This window comes from Sus scrofa, chromosome 15 (assembly GCF_054392235.1).
Source record: "Sus scrofa isolate SSC_HxYL_T2T_F1_AM1 chromosome 15, Sscrofa_HxYL_maternal_Yorkshire_Landrace_v2.0, whole genome shotgun sequence".
Taxonomy (NCBI): Eukaryota; Metazoa; Chordata; class Mammalia; order Artiodactyla; family Suidae; genus Sus; species Sus scrofa.
The window spans coordinates 63,845,937-63,863,287 of NC_139397.1; the positions used below are offsets into that span (position 1 = coordinate 63,845,937).

General features: G+C 37.2%; 1 protein-coding gene across 1 annotated transcript in view; it reads right to left on the reverse strand.

The window, feature by feature from the left end:
• The window catches only part of KCNU1 (potassium calcium-activated channel subfamily U member 1), a 610,139-nt gene that overhangs the window by 369,337 nt on the left and 223,451 nt on the right, over window positions 1-17,351 (reverse strand). Inside the window, exon 3 of the mRNA XM_085000045.1 lies at window positions 8,155-8,326. The gene's annotated coding sequence lies outside the window, so the exon portion shown is untranslated. The remainder of the gene's footprint in view (window positions 1-8,154; window positions 8,327-17,351) is intronic.

Sequence of the window (17,351 nt, forward strand, 5' to 3'; positions counted from 1 at the left end):
GTCTTGTTCCTGATCTCAGTGGGAATTCTTTCAGCTTTTTGCCATTGAGAATGATGTTCGCTGTGGGTTTGTCATATATGGCCTTTATCATGTTGAGGTAGGTTCCCATTATGCCCACTTTCTGAAGGGTTTTTATCAGAAATGGGTGTTGGATTTTATCAAAGGATTTTCCCACGTCTATTGAGAGGATCATATGGTTTTTATTCTTCAGTTTGTTAATGCGGTGTAAGACACTGATGGATTTGCAGATATTGAAGAACCCTTGCATCCCTGGGATAAGTCCCACTTGATCATGACGTATAATCCTTTTATGTATTATTGGATGTGGTTTGCTAGCATTTTGTTGAGGATTTTTGCATTGATGTTCATCAGTGAAACTGGCCTGTAGTTTTCTTTTTTTGTGGTATCTTTGTCTGGTTTTGGTATCAGGATGATGGTGGCCTCATAGAATGAGTTTGGGTGTATCTCATCCTCTGCAATTTTTTGGAATAGTTTCAGAAGGATAGGTGTTAACTCTTCTGAAATGTTTGATAGAATTCGCCTGTGAAACCATCTGGTCCTGGACTTTTGTTTGTTGAAAGTTTTTTAATCACAATTTCAATTTCAGTACTTGTGATGGGTCCATTCATCTTTTCTATTTCATCTTGGTTTAGTCTTGAAAGATTGTACTTTTCTAAGATTTTGTCCATTTCTTCTAGGTTTTCCATTTTATTGGCATATAGTTGCATATAGTAGTCTCTTATGATCCTTTGTATTTCTGTTCTTCTCTCTCGAGCTGCTTTAGATGTAAAGTTAGCTTGTTTATTTGAGCATTTTCTTGTTTCCTGAGGTGGGTTTGTATTGCTATAAACTTTCCTCTTAGAATGGCTTTTGCTGCATCCCATAGGTTTTGGAGTATCGTATCTTCATTGTCATTTGCTGCTAGGTATTTTTAAATTTCCTCTTTGATTTCTTTTAGTGATCCATTGGTTGTTTAGTAGCATGTTGTTTAGTCTCCACATGTTTGTGTTTTTTGCAGTTTTTTTCTTGTTGTTGATTTCCAGTTGTATAGTGTTGTGGTCAGAAAAGATGCTTGATATGATTTCAATTTTCTTAAAGTTACTGAGGTTGGATTTGTAGCCCAGGATATGATCAATCTAGGAGAATGTTCCACGTGCTTTTTATGGAAAGCACACCCCTGCTCCTCTAGCCATTCTTCAAAATTCAGCTCGTGTTTTCCCTCCCCCAAAAGGCCTTCGCTGGCCCTCTGGCCACACTGTGACCTCCTGTCTGTGAGTCTTTATCACCTCCCAGCACTATTGATTTTGATTCTACTTCACATTCTTAACTAGCAAGAATGGAGAAAGAAAAAAACTATTCCCTGTTATATTTTCTCTAGGATAACTCATTTATTTTTTCTTCCAACATTTTATTTTGAAAAATTTCATGCCCCAATGAAAAGTTCAATGAACTGTATAATAAGGATATGTATATGCTTCACCTGGAATTGCTAATTGTTAGTATTTTGCCACATTTGATTTCTCTTTCTCTCACTCTCTTCATTTGTCTCTTTTTTTTGCAGACCCACCTTAAGAAAGGCTGCAAACCTCATGATACTTGTTGCTGTAATAAATTACCACAAATTTAAATGTCCTAGAATCACAAATTTATTAACCTATAATCTGGAGGTCATAAGTCCAAAGTTGATCTCATTGTGTTAAAATTAAGATGTCAGAAGGGCTGTGTTCCTTTCTGAAGACTCGTCCATGTTTAAAATCTGTTTCAGCTTCTAGAGGTGCCCATATTCCTCTCTTCTATCTCCAAAGAAAGTAATGGCATTCCTCACACTACATAACTTTGACACTAATTCCTCTAACTTTCTCCTCATATTTGAAGGACCTGGGAATGAGATGTACATTTTTGAGAGGACTGTTATTCTGCCTTCCATGGTCTGTTCTATGACCACAAAAGATGCACACCTGTCGCACATGCAAAATACATTTACCCCATCCCAATATCCTCAAAAGTCTCAACCTATTTAGCATAAACTCTAAGTCCAAAATCATATCAGCTCAAAAGTCCCAAATCTCATCATCTGAATCAGATTACAGAAGCTCTGGCTATGATGCATGCTAGGGCAAAGTTCCTCTCCATCAGTAGACTTGTAAAGTTCACACATCATGTTCTTCCAAAATTCAATGGCAGGTCAGACACAGGATAACATTTATAGACATTTCCATTCAAAAAGGAATACAATGGAAGAAAAAAGTCTCTAGTCTCAAGAAATTTCAAAACCTATTCAGGCAAACTCTACTTGGTTTCAAGGCCCTTGTGGTTCATATCTATCCTCTAGGATTGTGGCTCTGTCTTCTGAGCCATTCTTCCTATTTCATTAAATGTAGCGTGTTTACAGCTGGGTAATTTTATCAACTTTTTTCTTTAATTTTGCTTGTACAATTTTGGAGGTCTGACAGCCTTCTTTCATTTATGGACTCTTTCTTTCCATTCCAAGCTGACAATGTATCTGCTGGTACAAAATTCTCAAAAACATCATGGGTCTCTGGTGTATATTACAGATTCTGAATCCATCAAATAAGAGGTGCCCCCAATCTACTTCTAGACCCTGTTGAGCCAGTTGAGAGAATTCATAAGCCACATACCTAATCTCTTCACTTAACTTCTTACTGAATTCTCCGACTTGTCAATCTTTCCAGGCACTAGTCAAAGACTGTCCAACCACACCCTTGCCTTCCTTCCAGAACATGCTCTTTTTGATAGTGAATCTCCTAATTTTAGCACTTCTTATAATCTAGACAGATTGAGAACTTCCCAAGTTATTGAGTGTTGGCTCCTTTCTACTTAACAGTTCTTCTCACAGTCTATCTCTTTTCTCTCACATTTTATTATGAGCATCAAGAAGAAACTTTACTGCACCTTCCACATGTTGCTTGGAAAGTGCTTCAGTTAAATGTACACTTTCATAGTTTACAATTTGTGCCATAACCACAGGACATGATTCTGTTAAACATTTTGCCACTATATAACAGCATGTGTGTCCTCCAGTTTCCAATAATGAGTTCTTCATTATGTTTTCAACCTTCCCTGACAAAGTTCTTTCTACTAATGCTCTATTCAAGGAGAGGTAGCTTTTATTTATCATGTTCATTAAAATACTTCCAGCCTCCACCCACTGACCAGTTCCAAAGCTACCTGTACATTTTTAGGTATTTGGTAAAGAAGAATTTCACTTCTGATACCAAAATTTCAGTCAATTTTCTATTGCTGCTGTAACAAATTATTACAAATGTAGTGGCTTAAAACAACATGTATTATCTTGCAGTCCTGGTGTTCAGGAGTATAAAATGGTTCTCACTGGGCTAAAACCAAGGTATCTGCTGTCCTGTATTCCTTTTCGGAGGCTCTAAGGGAGAATAGGTTTTCTCAGTTTTCCAGTTCCTTGATGCTGCCCACATCTTTTGGCTCATAGCCCCTTTCTATTATCAAATCCAGCAATGGCAGGTTAGTTTTTCCTACAGAGCACCCTCTGACACTCCTTTCTCAGCCTCTCCCATTTTTAAGGATCCTCATGAATATATTGGACCCCCCTGGATGATCTAGTATAATTTCAAGGCCTGATTATTAACAACTTTAATTCCTGCTACCTTACAATATAACATATTCACAGGTTCTAGGGATTAGGGCATGGTCATTATTAAAAGGTCATCATTCTGGCCAGCACAATTATTCATCCCCCAATCTTATTTCCAACCAAGGTTCACATGTTAATTTGATTACCGTGGCATTTGGAAACCAAGATCTGATTACTAGAGATACTCTTTGCTACTCTGCTCTGGGAGTCACTCAAATATTTTTACCTCCTACTGCTGCTAGCTCAGTTTAAATCTGGAATCCAACTGATGAATGATTGAAGGAATCAACAATTGACAATAAGCTAGGGTGTACCAACATCCTTTGAAGATGTAAATTACTCTTCATATAGTAGGTAGGTTTTTTTCTTTTTACAAAGATTTTAAAATTTAAGTTCTCATTGAGAAACTTTAAGTTCTCGCACAGAAATTTAATAAAGTGAAGGAGAGTTAGAAGAAAGAAAATAATCTGTCAGAATCATTGAGGGGAAAGAGAAGAGGAGGGAGCAAACAGTTTGACAGCTTTATGAGGCCTGAGAGACTTAGTTTTGGCTATGGATTCCAAGTCTGGCTGAGAAAAGAACTGGAATTATTCCTGTACATGCATTCTGTGTTAACTTTTTCACAAACACCTGAGCCCTTTGCCAGCTGAGCTGTCTGAGAGGGTGGTGATAAGGAAAGACAGAGGCAAGCAGTACAGCCTCCTGGTGTTGATGGGATGAGCCATCGAGCTTAGGCAATAAGAAGGCTACCAGAAAGAGCCTGATGGAACACACAAATATCAGCTCTACATCACTGTGAGCTTTCCTTACATTTCAACTTTTGAGCTGCTATTTTCTATCCTTTTCATTTTCAAGCAATTACTCCTTGCTAGAAATGCCATCTTGAAACAAAGTGAGACTTATTTAACTTCTCATGATAATCACTACTGCTTTGTTTCTTAGTACATGAAGGTGCTACTCACTGGAAACTATTGTCATTAGGGGGAGTTCCAAGCTGAGAGTCAATTTATAGAAAATAGAAGAAACTGTCCAGTGAACTGAGATTTGCTGGGTGTATTGCCCTGTACTATGGTGCATCAGTTTTCTCTCTTGGTCTAAAGATAATTACAAGGGAAATGTTTTTATAATTCATTTTTAAAGAGAACTTGTTCCTACCAATGCTGACAAAAATGAAATAGAGCTACCAAACAGAGAAACAAAGTATTTAGATGATGCTAGTTTAAATAAATGGGTTTATGCTCATTACAGCACCCTAAATACCAAAAGGAGCATTTCAATTAAGTAAAATTAAATTTTGTAAAGGAAATTTGGACTAAAGCCATGGCAAAATAGAAAATGTATTGGTATAACATATTTCTCAGAAAAACATCAAGTTTTGGGAAAGAGCCCCACAGAGGGTCCATTTAATACCCTGCTGACTTCCCACGGCCAGAGGAATTCATACATCTATTAAGTAATGAGCTTTCAAATGACAGGACCTATGTTTTATTTATATTTGTATTTCATTTTCCTTCATAAGGGCTGGCACCCAGAAGACAGTATTTTTGAATGAAACAATGATTGAATAAATGTATTAAAATGAGATAATATAAAAATAATTTTCCAAACTCAACTAATTATGTTAGAATCCATATTGCATAGTAGCTGTAATAGAAAACCATTTTTAATTGTTCAGGCTTTTATCTCCCTTTTAAAGCAGAACAAAGCATGTCTTCATTTCAATAATTAATTTCACCAATATAATAACTCAGCTGCTTCAGTGAGTTTGATGACACAGGAACAACCCAGCTTTGACTTTGTGGAGTGAAAAAGTACACAACTCTTCATTGAGAAGAAACTTCATTGAAACATTGAAAATAGCCCTGAGAGGAAAGAAACCTTTCTAATAGAAAATGAGAAAAACACTATGCTTAAATATTGAATAACTGGGTACTTTGTTTTGATGCTTAAATCTATACCTAAGTTGTGTGAACATATGGCAGTCTCTTAATACATAGTTCCTCAGGATAGCTAAGCAACTAGGGTGAACCTGAATTAAGCAGCAGTCCCTAGAAACTAAGGACTTAATTAATTAAGCTAATTGTTTCATGGGTGCTTCCAAAACCATCTTCTGGTGCTATCCATGTACTTAGAAACTTTAGATGGTGGTAGTCATCTTCAATTAAGAGCAACCTCATGTCCTGAGGCTATACCTACATGTTACAAAAACAATTATTGGGTGGAATTAACTTGAACTCTGAACAAGCCAGCTTGGGCCACACCTGTTACATATACATGTTGTATATGTATATTAACAATGTACATTAATGCCTAGGTTTCTACTTACTTGGAAAGGTCATAGTTAGCTGGAGCCATCTCATATGCATGCGTGTGTGTGGGTGTGAATAAGAGAAAGTCATTATACACAAGAGCAACAGGAACTGAGAGAATGGTAGAAGGATTTGCCTTCTCCAACCTGGAATGGGGATGTCTGTGATTGTAGAGAGCCATGGATGAGGTTTTCCCTTCCTCCCTCCAACAGGCATAGTGTGTTGTTGATTGGTTGCAACCCCAAAGACTTTCATATTCTACTGGTCATTGTATTTGCATTGTAGGGTTAATATGGAATTATTCATTCATCAGGATAAAGAGTACTCTAGTATTGGCAAAGAAAGCTGTACTCAAATGACTGGTAGCTGTGTTTCTAATCTTTCATTAGAGCTGGGCAGGAGGTGTGCTCAGAACATCTTTGAACTGAAAAAGCTGAAGATGGCAACCTGGGCCACATTAGTATTTCTAAACATGACCAGCCTTTTCAATTTCCATTTCTTACAAATGGGAAACAATATGCCAGTTTGTTGACTGATGTTTCTCCGAGTGCTCCAGATAGCATTTGCTTCTTTCAGGAGAGCAGTCGGCAGATCTGGCAAGCACTCATGTCAGGTTTAACTCCATGAGGGAGAGTGTTTGTGTTTATTAGGAGGGCTGAAGCAGAGCCAGAAAGAGTTGTGATTAAATTAAAAACATTTTTAAGCAAAGAGAAGCATTTGTCTTGTGGAGGAATGCATTATAGATCCATCCCTGATTGGGTTGGAGAGGGCACGTAGGGAATCATAAAGTATAATGAGTTCATATTTTATTTTTAAATGTGCTAGAATCAGGACAAGACTTTGCAATTCTGTTCTCTAGATTTTTTCCTCTGTGAGGGACTCCCACTCTGGACCTTAGGGACACAAAGACATGATTACATAAAGCAAGGAGATCTCCAGTCCAATTGCTTTGTACTTGTGGCTCAGCTGGTTTCAAAAGCTTATCTTTCGTTTTGGCCTGGTAACCAGGGTGGGTTCAGCCAGGCTGCATAGTCAGATAACTTCATATTTGCTGAGATTTACCCAGGACTCACATTCCATTTTTAGAAGAACCATGCCTACACCCCTAATTTCACTTCAACTTCACATCATTCTCATGAAGGTAATGTCCAATATTAAGGTGGGGATCTGGATATATGGTAGGAACAGTTCCTCCTCATTCTCCTCATCATAAGTCATTCCTGCCTCTTCTGTAACTATTTATTGTAATTTACTTGCTTACTTTTCCATGGTCTGTATCCACAGCTATAATGTCATTGACATCAGTAAGGTGATGAGAAGCCTGCAGGAGGGCTCTTAATCATCCCTGCCTCCTGGTATTCACACCCTGTGCAGTCCCTTCCACACTGCACCAGGAGCGGTCACCATGGCCAACAGAATACAGACGTGATGGGATGCCTTGTCCCTCCCATTGTTAGGTTACAGAAGACTGGCTTATGACTTTGGCTTACTCTTCCCTTCCCTCCTGATCCCTCTCTTTCTTTCACCACTTGCCCTGGGGGAAGCCATTTGCCCTGTCCTGAGCAGCCCTATGGAGAGGTCCCTGTGAAAAGAGCTGAAGCCACTTGCCATCAGCCATGTGAGTGTGCTGGAGGCTGATTCTATAGCCCTCCAGGTCACTGCAACCCTGGCCAACAGCTTGACTGTAGCTTATGAGAGACCATGAATCGAAATGACTCAAACTGCTCCTGGGTTTCTTATTCTTAGAAATTGTGTGAAATAATACATATTTGTTTTCAATTGCTAAGTTCTGGGGTAATATGATCCACAATAGATAATAAATACAGGGAAGATCATGTTTAGTGGAATTAGTATGTACTAACTCCTAGCACAGAGGGCCACATGTTTCTCAATTAATTGCCTGCAAATAGTTGTTAAATAAACAAATGGACCCAGAGAGCTATAAACTCTGCCCAGGCATGCTGCGTAAGAAGGCTTTGTATTTGCTCAGGTATAAACAACAACCTCTTGACTGAAGTTGTTGGTAGGGAAATCCACTTGTAAATAAACTAGAAAGATCCCTTTACCTCAAGACCTTAGTAGAAAGAAGAAGTTCAGTTAATAAAGCCTAAGACTGTACTACACTGTGAAGGACATGCCTTATACTAAGCAGGTGACATAAATACAGACATTTATAAAATGGAGCATGAAAAGCCATGAGGTCTGATTTTGTGTTACCTTTCAATTTCTTCTCCTGGGGGCAGGAGTTAGGGGGTGCTGGTTGGAAGGTATGATGAAGGGAAATACCTTCCTGATTTGGTCAGCCTTGGTGGTCTGGAGTCTCTGTTTTTGTTCTGGTTTTTCATCATCTACTGAGCTTTTTGTGGCCCATGCTTCCGTCTCAGGCACACTGTAGAGGAATTACAAAAAAACTATAAATCACAAAAAACTTTTCAGACCCTTTGAATTCTATTCCTGAGATTTTTAAAAGGAAGTCATTAAAAGTTTGTAAGTTTACTTTCATTCATAATTTATTCTCTGAGATTTACTCAAAACTTACTGTTCTCTGAACAATACTTGTTTAGCTGTCCCCTGGGACAGCGTCTCTCCCTCTCTCTCCTTCCTTCCTCCTCTTCGTCTCCCCCCTCACCTTCTCCCCGCCTCATTTTTTTACTCTAACCTTGCCAGTGCACCTCTAGAATTGTGGGAGTACTTTGGTGACCCTTGCCTTCTGACAGCATGGCAGCCTGAACAGAATCTAGAAAATTGTCTTTGGTGTTGGAAAATTTGTCAATTTTATATTTATGTCATATGGACTACACAAAACTTGGAGAAATAGAACTTTTTTATGAAGATTTTGCAGTAGCTCCCAATATAGTTAAAGGGTCCCTAAGAAGGGAAGGTGGACAGATTCATGTACTCAGATAACAAAAGCTGACCTGTTTTTTGGTCCATCACAAAGTAAAGAAGAAGAAAGTAAAGGAGTTTAATGGTAGGTAAGGAAGAACACCAGTGAAACTGCCAATATGGCACAATTTCAGTTTACAAAACACTAGACTTTTTTTGTTTCTTGGGGAGCATCTGGAGTGTATACTGATTAAAAATTTCCATGGTCATATCTAACTTTGGTTATCTAATCTTATTTCTAACCATTCTCTTAAATATCTTCCACTTGAAGTAATGTTCCTTCTACCTAAACACTCAATGATTTAGTACTTAGATATTTAAAACTTTAATTGTACCCGGCTGTGGCTGTTCAATTTACAAATAGTCTCCTTACCACCCCACTCCCACAATTGCAGTCATATAAACCATCCTCATTTTCACCAAGTTACTATTTACCAAACCAATGAATGTTCCCAACATCTACCAATTGATCTGGCGCTTCATTCAAAATGCACTTGAAGACTGTATTAAAGTTTCAACAACAACGATGATTGTCTCCTCCATTATTCATGGGTTTGAAAGTATACTCAAATATCTGTGGCATATGGAGACACCAGCTCTTCATTATTTGGTTCCTAAGTTCAAGTCTTCTCTCTGCATCTAATTTGTAAGTTTCTGTTGAGAAGGCATCCTACTTTGTGCCTCTTTGACATTCCTTGCAGTACCTGACCCAGTGCAAGGAACTGCATTTTAATGTATACTGTCATCAACTGATTACACTTAACATGATCTTCAATTAGGGAAACAGTGTCAGAGAAAAGGAGAATTCCTATTTTCACATAAATCACCAATAGTGGCAGCTGTATTAACATTATGTGTAGCTGACATGGGTAGGGAAGCAACAGGGGTCTATTGCCTCTTAATCACCAAATGTCATGCCTCAACTTCTCAGGCTTGGCTTTCCATATTATTCATAAGACACAGAGTCTTATTTGTCTTCTTTCCTTTTAAAAAGAAGCCCTGCCTGAAAAAATGGTCTCTTCAGTAAAGGGTGATGGGAAAACTGGACCGCTACACGCAAAAAAATCAAACTGGACTCCTTTCTCATGCTGTACACAAAAATAAATGGATTTATTTTATGGATTTTAAAAAATTGATTAAAAATTAAATATAAAGCCTGATACCATAAAACTCGTAGAAGAAAACAGGAAGTACACTCTTTGACAGTTACAAAATAAATGAGTCATGAGTGTGAAATGTACAATATGAGGAATATAGTAAATAAATATCTTTGGTGACAAATGGTAACTAGACTTATTGTGGTGATCATTTTCAAATGCATAGAAATACTGAATCACTATGTTGTGTACCAGGAACTAATACAATGTTGTAGATCAATTAAACTTCAAAAATAACCTCATAGAAAAAAAAAGATCAGATTTGTCGTTACCAGAGAGAGTAAGGGGAAAGGCAATTGAATGAAGGCAATCAAAAGATTACAGACTTTCAATTATAAGACAAATAAGTATCAGGGATGTCATGTACAACATGATAAACATACTTAACACTGCTGTAAGTTTTTCTTCTTTCTTTCTTTTTTTTTTTTTTGGTCTTTCTAGGGCCACACCTGTGGCATATGGAGGCTCCAAGGCCAGGGGTCGAGGTGCAGCTGCCAGCCTATGCCAAAGCCACAGCAATGCCAGATTGGAGCCGTATCTTCGACCTACACCATAGCTTACAGCAATGCCAGAACCGTAACCCACTGAGCGAGGCTGGGGATCGAACCTGCATCCTCATGGTTACTAGTCAGATTCATTTCTGCTGAGCCATGATGGGAACTCCTTGCTGTATGTTATATATGAAAATTGTTAACACAGTAAATTCTAAGAGTTTTCATCGCAGAGAAAAATGTTGTACTTTTCTATTTCTTTAATTTTCTATCTATATGAAATGATGCATGTCACTTAATTTACTGAAACAATCAAAAAACAAAAAAGAGGAGTTCCCATTGTGGCTCAGTAGAAATAAACCCGACTAGTATCCATGAGGGTTCGATCCCTGGTTTCAGTCAGTGGGTTTAGGATCCAGCGTTGCCATGATCTATAGTGTAGATTTGGTGTTGCTATGGCTGTGGCCCTAGAAGACCAAAAAAAAAAAAAAAAAAAAAAAAAAAAAAAAAAAAAAAAGGCAAAAAAGGAAACAAAAAACACAATAAAAAGGAAGTCCTCCCCACCTCATTTCTTTACATTAGATCCCTCCCCTAAAACATGATTTTGAGAAAATTTTCTTCTTTGCTTTCTCTGTAAAATATCATATATTGACATTTTATTGGAAATTTTAAATCTAATCAATGTGTAAATAGAAGAAAGAAGACAATAATAAACATAGTAGCTATATCTAGGATTTGGGGTATGGGGCTTAGGTGTTTTTGTGGGTTTTTTTTTTTTTTTTTTGGCTCTTTAGGGCTACACCCACAGCACATGCAATTTCCCAGGCTAGGGGTCGAATCAGCTGCCAGCCTACACTACGGCCACAGCAATGCGGAATCCAAGCTTTGTCTGTGACCTATACCACAGCCACAGCAACAGTGGACCCTTAACCCACTGAGCAAGGTCGGGGGATTGGAACTGCATCCTCATGGATACTAGTTGGATTCATTTCTGCTGTGCCACAATGAGAACTGCAGGGTTATTTTTGTTTGTTTTTTTGTTTTTAATCTCACAATGTCTTGAGTTCTTTGTTCATGATCTACTGTTCCTGATTTCCCCTGCACCTAGAAGCCAGATGAATTTCTGAACTTCTAAGGTTCATCAAATCTTTCTCTCTTTAGCTTCTATCTCACACATCTTCAGAAGCCTTTAGTCTTTTAGGTTTTCTTTCCTAAAAGAAAGACTTTCCTACACAAAGGCCCCTTTGCCTAGTGGATAGGTCTAAAAGGGTAAATATTGCATCCTTGCAAAATTCTGCTTGTCTTCAGTGGATAGTTTCTACATTTGAGAACCTCCTGATAAGCAGATTCTGACTTGAGTTAATGCTCTTGCCTATACAGGAATGACTGCTTGCTGTTCATGGCTGCTATGTACACATAATCCTCAGCCCTTGACCTACACCTCTCAACACAGGGATTCATTTCCTCTATGGATCATGTGCTACACTAATTTAATCACACTTATTTTGTCAGCATGATCAAATTCATGTTTTCTTATCCTTTTACTGCTTTTGCCCTGCCAACCTCACTTTTGGACTAACCTATACATCTACTCTCTCTGCTCTTACATATGTGGGCTATGATACAGGAACAATGAAATAACACTATTGCACAGACTACAGTCCCTATATTTTATGAGTAACCTTCTGTCTCCACCCTCAGCGAGGCTTTCAGCCATATTTGAAAACCCTATTATGTATCCTGTCCTATTTTTTGAAAGTGGTTACTCAAAACCTTTTCCAAATTTCACTTAATTTATCTTAGATTCTCCTTCAGTCCTACTTCTGTTATAGTTTCAAAGACTTTTTAAGGAATAAGAAATTATACATAAAGAACTTAGCATGGTGCCAAATACAAAGAAAATATTTTTAAAAGGTTATCCATTACTAATATTAAGTAATTAGAAAATGCAGAAAGTAGGAAATAAAATTACACAGAATCCTACCACCTAGAGATACTATTCAGCAGTTTTTATTTTAACTGACACAATAATTTAGATTAATGTTATTTCCTCAAAACATAAATATTAATTTATCAATTATTTATCTAATGTTAAACAGAAAGTTTACTAGAAACATTCAGCAGCAGCATTTAACACATTTTAATTCCATGTTTCTTAATGAGGTTAAATTTTATACCTGTTGGTAAAATTGAATGAAGTATCATAAAGACCAAAGCCTGAAAAAAGATACTATTTTCCCAACTTTTTATTATAAAAGAATATAAACCTGGACAAAGTTGAAAGAATGGTCCTATAAATACCCACATCCTCAACAAATAGATTCAACAAATATTAATATTTTATAGTTTAATGCTCTCTTTCTTTGTGTGTTTACTCAATGTTTGAAGTAATTTGCAGATATAAAAATTCTGAATATTCAGCATGCAACTCCTAAAAACAAGTATATTTTCACACATATTCATTATTTCATTATCACACCAAAGAAAATTAACAACTCCCTGATATAAACTAATGTAAAGTCCTTATTCAGTTTCCCCGAATTTTCCCAAAACGTGTCTCTTACAGCTGTTGTTGTTTCTTTCTTTGAACAAAATCCAGTCAAGGTCTACGTATTGCACTTTATTTCTGTATATCTTCAATCAGTTTCATTCTACAATAGTCCTCCCATTTTTTTCCCCTCTGCTGATATTGACTTTTGAAGAGAGCAGGTCAGTTGACTTACAAAATATATCATATTCTTTTTTGGTTTGTTTATTTTTGATGGTACTTAACCTGTTTATCCATGAAAAGTTAGATCTGAAAGCTTAGATTCAGGTTAAACACTTTTTTTTTTGAAGAATCATTCACAGATGATGCTGTGAACTTCATACTGTGACATTAGAAGGCACACGGTACCAAGTTGCCTCACTATTTATAATGCTTGGCTTTGGTGATGAAAGCCAGATCTCTTCATCATGAGGTCAGTTTTTATTCACCTTCACTTAGAAATTTGTGTGTGGGATAATTAATACCCTCAAATGGAGGTAACATTCAGGTGTTATCCAACAGTGTTTGAATAAGGTTTTGAACTCATCACAGTGTTCTGTCAATTTTCTACTGTACAGCAAAGTTACCCAGTCACACACACACACATTCTTTTTCTCACATTATCCTCTGTCATAAGAGACTAGATATAGTTCCCAGTGCTATAAAGCAGGGTCTCATTGCTTATCCACTCCAAAGGCTATAGTTTGCATCTAATAACCCCAGACTCCCAGTCCATCCCATTCCCTACCCCTTGACAACCATATTCTGTTCTCTCAAGTCCATGAGTTTCCTTTCTGTGGAAAGGTTCCTTTGTGCCATATATGAGATTCCAGATATAAGTAATATCATGTGGTATTTGCCTTTATCTTTCTGACTTCCTTCACTTAGTATGAGAGTCTCTAGTTCCATCCATGTTGCTGCAAATGGCATTATTTTGTTTTTTTTTTTTTAATGGCTAGGTAGAATTCCATGGTGTATATATACTACATTGTCTTGATCCATTCATTTGTTGATGGACATTTATTGTCAGTAGTGCTATTGTCAGTAGTGCTGCAATGAACATAGGGGTGCATGTATCTTTTTCAAGGAAAGTTTTGTTCAGATATATGCCCAAGAGTGGGATTGCTGGGTCATATGGTAGTTCTGTATTTAATTTTCTGAGGAACCTCAATACTGTTTTTCATAGTGGTCGTGGCAATTTACATTCCCACCAATAGTGTAGGAGGGTTCCCTTTTCTCCACACCCTCTCCAGCATTTGTTATTTGTGGACTTATTAATGATAGCCATTCTGACTGGTGTGAGGTGGTATTTCATAGTAGTTTTAATTTGCATTTCTCTAATAATCAGTTATGTTGAGAATTTTTTCAGTGCTTATTGGCCATCTGTATATCTTCTTTGGAGAACTGTCTATTCAGGTTTTTTGCCCATTTTTCAATTGGGTTGTTGGTTTTTTTGCTGTTGAGTTGTATAAGTTGTTTGTGTATTTTAGAGATTAAGCCTCTGTCAGTTGCATCATTTGAAACTATTTTCTCCAGTTCCACAGGCTGTCTTTTTTTTTCATGTTTTCCCTTGCTGTGCAAATGCTTGTCAGTTTGATTAGGTACCTTTGGTTTATTTTTGCTTTTATTTCTGTTGCCTTGGGAGACTGACCTAAGAAAACATTTGTAAGGTTGATATCAGAGAATGTTTTGCCTATGTTCTCTTCTAGGAGTTTGATGTATTGTCTTGTGTTTAAGTCTTTCAGCCATTTTGAGTTTATTTTTGTTCATGGTGTGAGGTGTTCCAGTTTCATTGATTTACTTGCTGCTTTCCAGTTTTCCCAGCACCATTTGCTGAAGAGACTGTCTTTTTCCCATTTTATGTTCTTGCCTCCTTTGTCAAAGATTAACTGACCATAGGTGTCTGGGTTTTTACTGGGTTCTCTATTTTGTTCCATTGGTCTGCACGTCTGTTTTGGTACCAGTACCAAACTGTCTTGATGACTGTGGTTTTGTAATATTGCCTTAAGTCTGGGAGAGTTATGCCTTCTGCTTTGTTTTTGTTCCTTAGGATTGCTTTGGAAACTCTGGGTCTATGATGGTTCCATATTAATTTTAGGATTGTTCTAGTTCTGTGAAAAATGTCATGGGTAATTTGATAGAGATTGCATTGAATCTTTAGATTGCTTTGAGTAGTATGGCCCTTTTTTTTTTTTTTTTTTTTTTTTTTGCTTTTTTGCCTTTTTTTCAGGGGCTGCTCCCATGGCACATGGAGGTTCCCAGGCTAGAGGTACAATCAGAGCCTACAACAGAGCCACAGCAATGCGGGATCTGAGCGGCATCTGCAACTTACACCACAGCTCATGGCAATGCCAGATCCTTAACCCACTGAGCAAGACCAGGGGTCGAACCCACAACCTCATGGTTCCCAGTCGGATTTGTTAACCACTGAGCCGCGACAGGAACTCCAGTATGGCCATTTTTATATTAATTTTTCCAACCCAAGAGCAAGGGATATCTTTCCATTTCTTTGAATCCTCATTAATTTTCTTGATTAACATTTTATAGTTATCAGCATATGTCTTCCACCTCCTTGGTCAGCTTTATTCCCAGGTATTAAATTTTTGGGGGTGTGATTTTAAAAGGTATTGTATTTTTGTATTCCTTTTCTAATATTGCATTGTTAGTATATAGAAATGCAGGCAATTTCTGAATGTTAATCTTGTATCCTGCTACTTTGCTAAATTTCTTGATCAATTCAAGCAGTTTTTGTGAGGAGTCTTAAGGTTTTCTATATACAATATCATGTTGTCTGCGTAGTGACAATTTTGTCTTCTCTTCCAATTTGGATACCTTTTATTTCTTTTGTTTTTCTGATTGCTGTGGCTAGAACTTCCAATACTGTGTTGAATAAAGGTGGTGAGAGTGGGCATCTTTGTCTTTTTCCAGATTTTAGTGGGAAGGCTTTCAGTCTTTCTCCATTGAGTATTATATTTGCTGTGGGTTTGTCATAAATAACTTTTGTTATGTTAAGGTATTTTCCATCTACACCCACTTTGGTAAGAGTTTTTATCATGAATGGATGATGGACTTTGTCAAATGCTTTTTCTGCATGTATTGAGATGATCATGTGGTTTTGACTTTTTTGTTAATGTAGTGTATGATATTTATTGATTTGCCTATGTTGAACCATACTTGTAAACCTGAGATGAATCCCACTTGGTGGTGGTGTATGATCTTTTATACATGTTGTTGGATTCGGTTGACTAAAATTTTGTTGAGAATTTTGTGTCTATATTCATCAAAGATATTGGCCTAAAATTTTCTTTTTTTGGTAGTACCTTTGTCTGGTTTTGGTATTAGGGTGATGGTGGCCTCATAGAATGTCTTTGTGAGTATTCCTTCTTCTTCATCCTTTTAGAAAAGTTTGTGGAGGATGAGTATAAGCTCCTCTTTGTATGTTTGGCAGAATTTGCCTGTGAAGCCATCTGGTCCTGAACTTTTGATTATAGGGAGAGTTTTTATTACATATTAAAAAAGGATTTAATTAGGTATATTTACAAAGAAGATATACCAATTGAGGAAAACCATGCTATCTTTAAACATGATGTTCCCTAGGTTTTGTTTTAGTTTTTACATTTTTAGTTTTCATTTTAAAATCACTTTCTTGGAGTTCCCGTCGTGGCGCAGTGGTTAACGAATCCGACTAGGAACCATGAGGTTGCGGGTTTGGTCCCTGCCCTTGCTCAGTGGGTTAATGATCTGGCGTTGCCGTGAGCTGTGGTGTAGGTTGCAGACGCGGCTCGGATCCTGCGTTGCTGTGGCTCTGGCGTAGGCTGGCGGCCACAGCTCCAATTAGACCCCTAGCCTGGGAACCTCCATATGCCGCAGGAGCGGCCCAAGAAATAGCAAAAAAAAAAAAGACAAAAAAAAAATAAATAAATAAATAAAATAAAATCACTTTCTTACTTTCCATCTTTTTTCAGATAGAGAAAATCCACTTCTATACTTTATTTTGGTTGAGAATTTTTTCATGTATGAGTGTTGCATTTTGTCAAGTGCTTTTATGTGTATGTTGAGTTGAATATGTGATTTTTGCCCTTTATTTTATTAATTTGGTGTATTACATCATTTGATTTTCAGATGTTAAACCAAGCTTGCATTCCTGGTTTAAATCCTATTTATCATTGCTGTATAACCTTTTTTATATATTGCTAGATTTTATTTGCCTTCTACATCCAGTCTTAGCAGACATCCATTGGATTGAAATCAGGCATTGTTTCAAGTTCATGAGTAGCATTCTTTCCTAGTTTACATAACTGATGCAGAAATTTGTATGTATTAGTCATTTCAATAAGAGATTTGAAGAGAAAG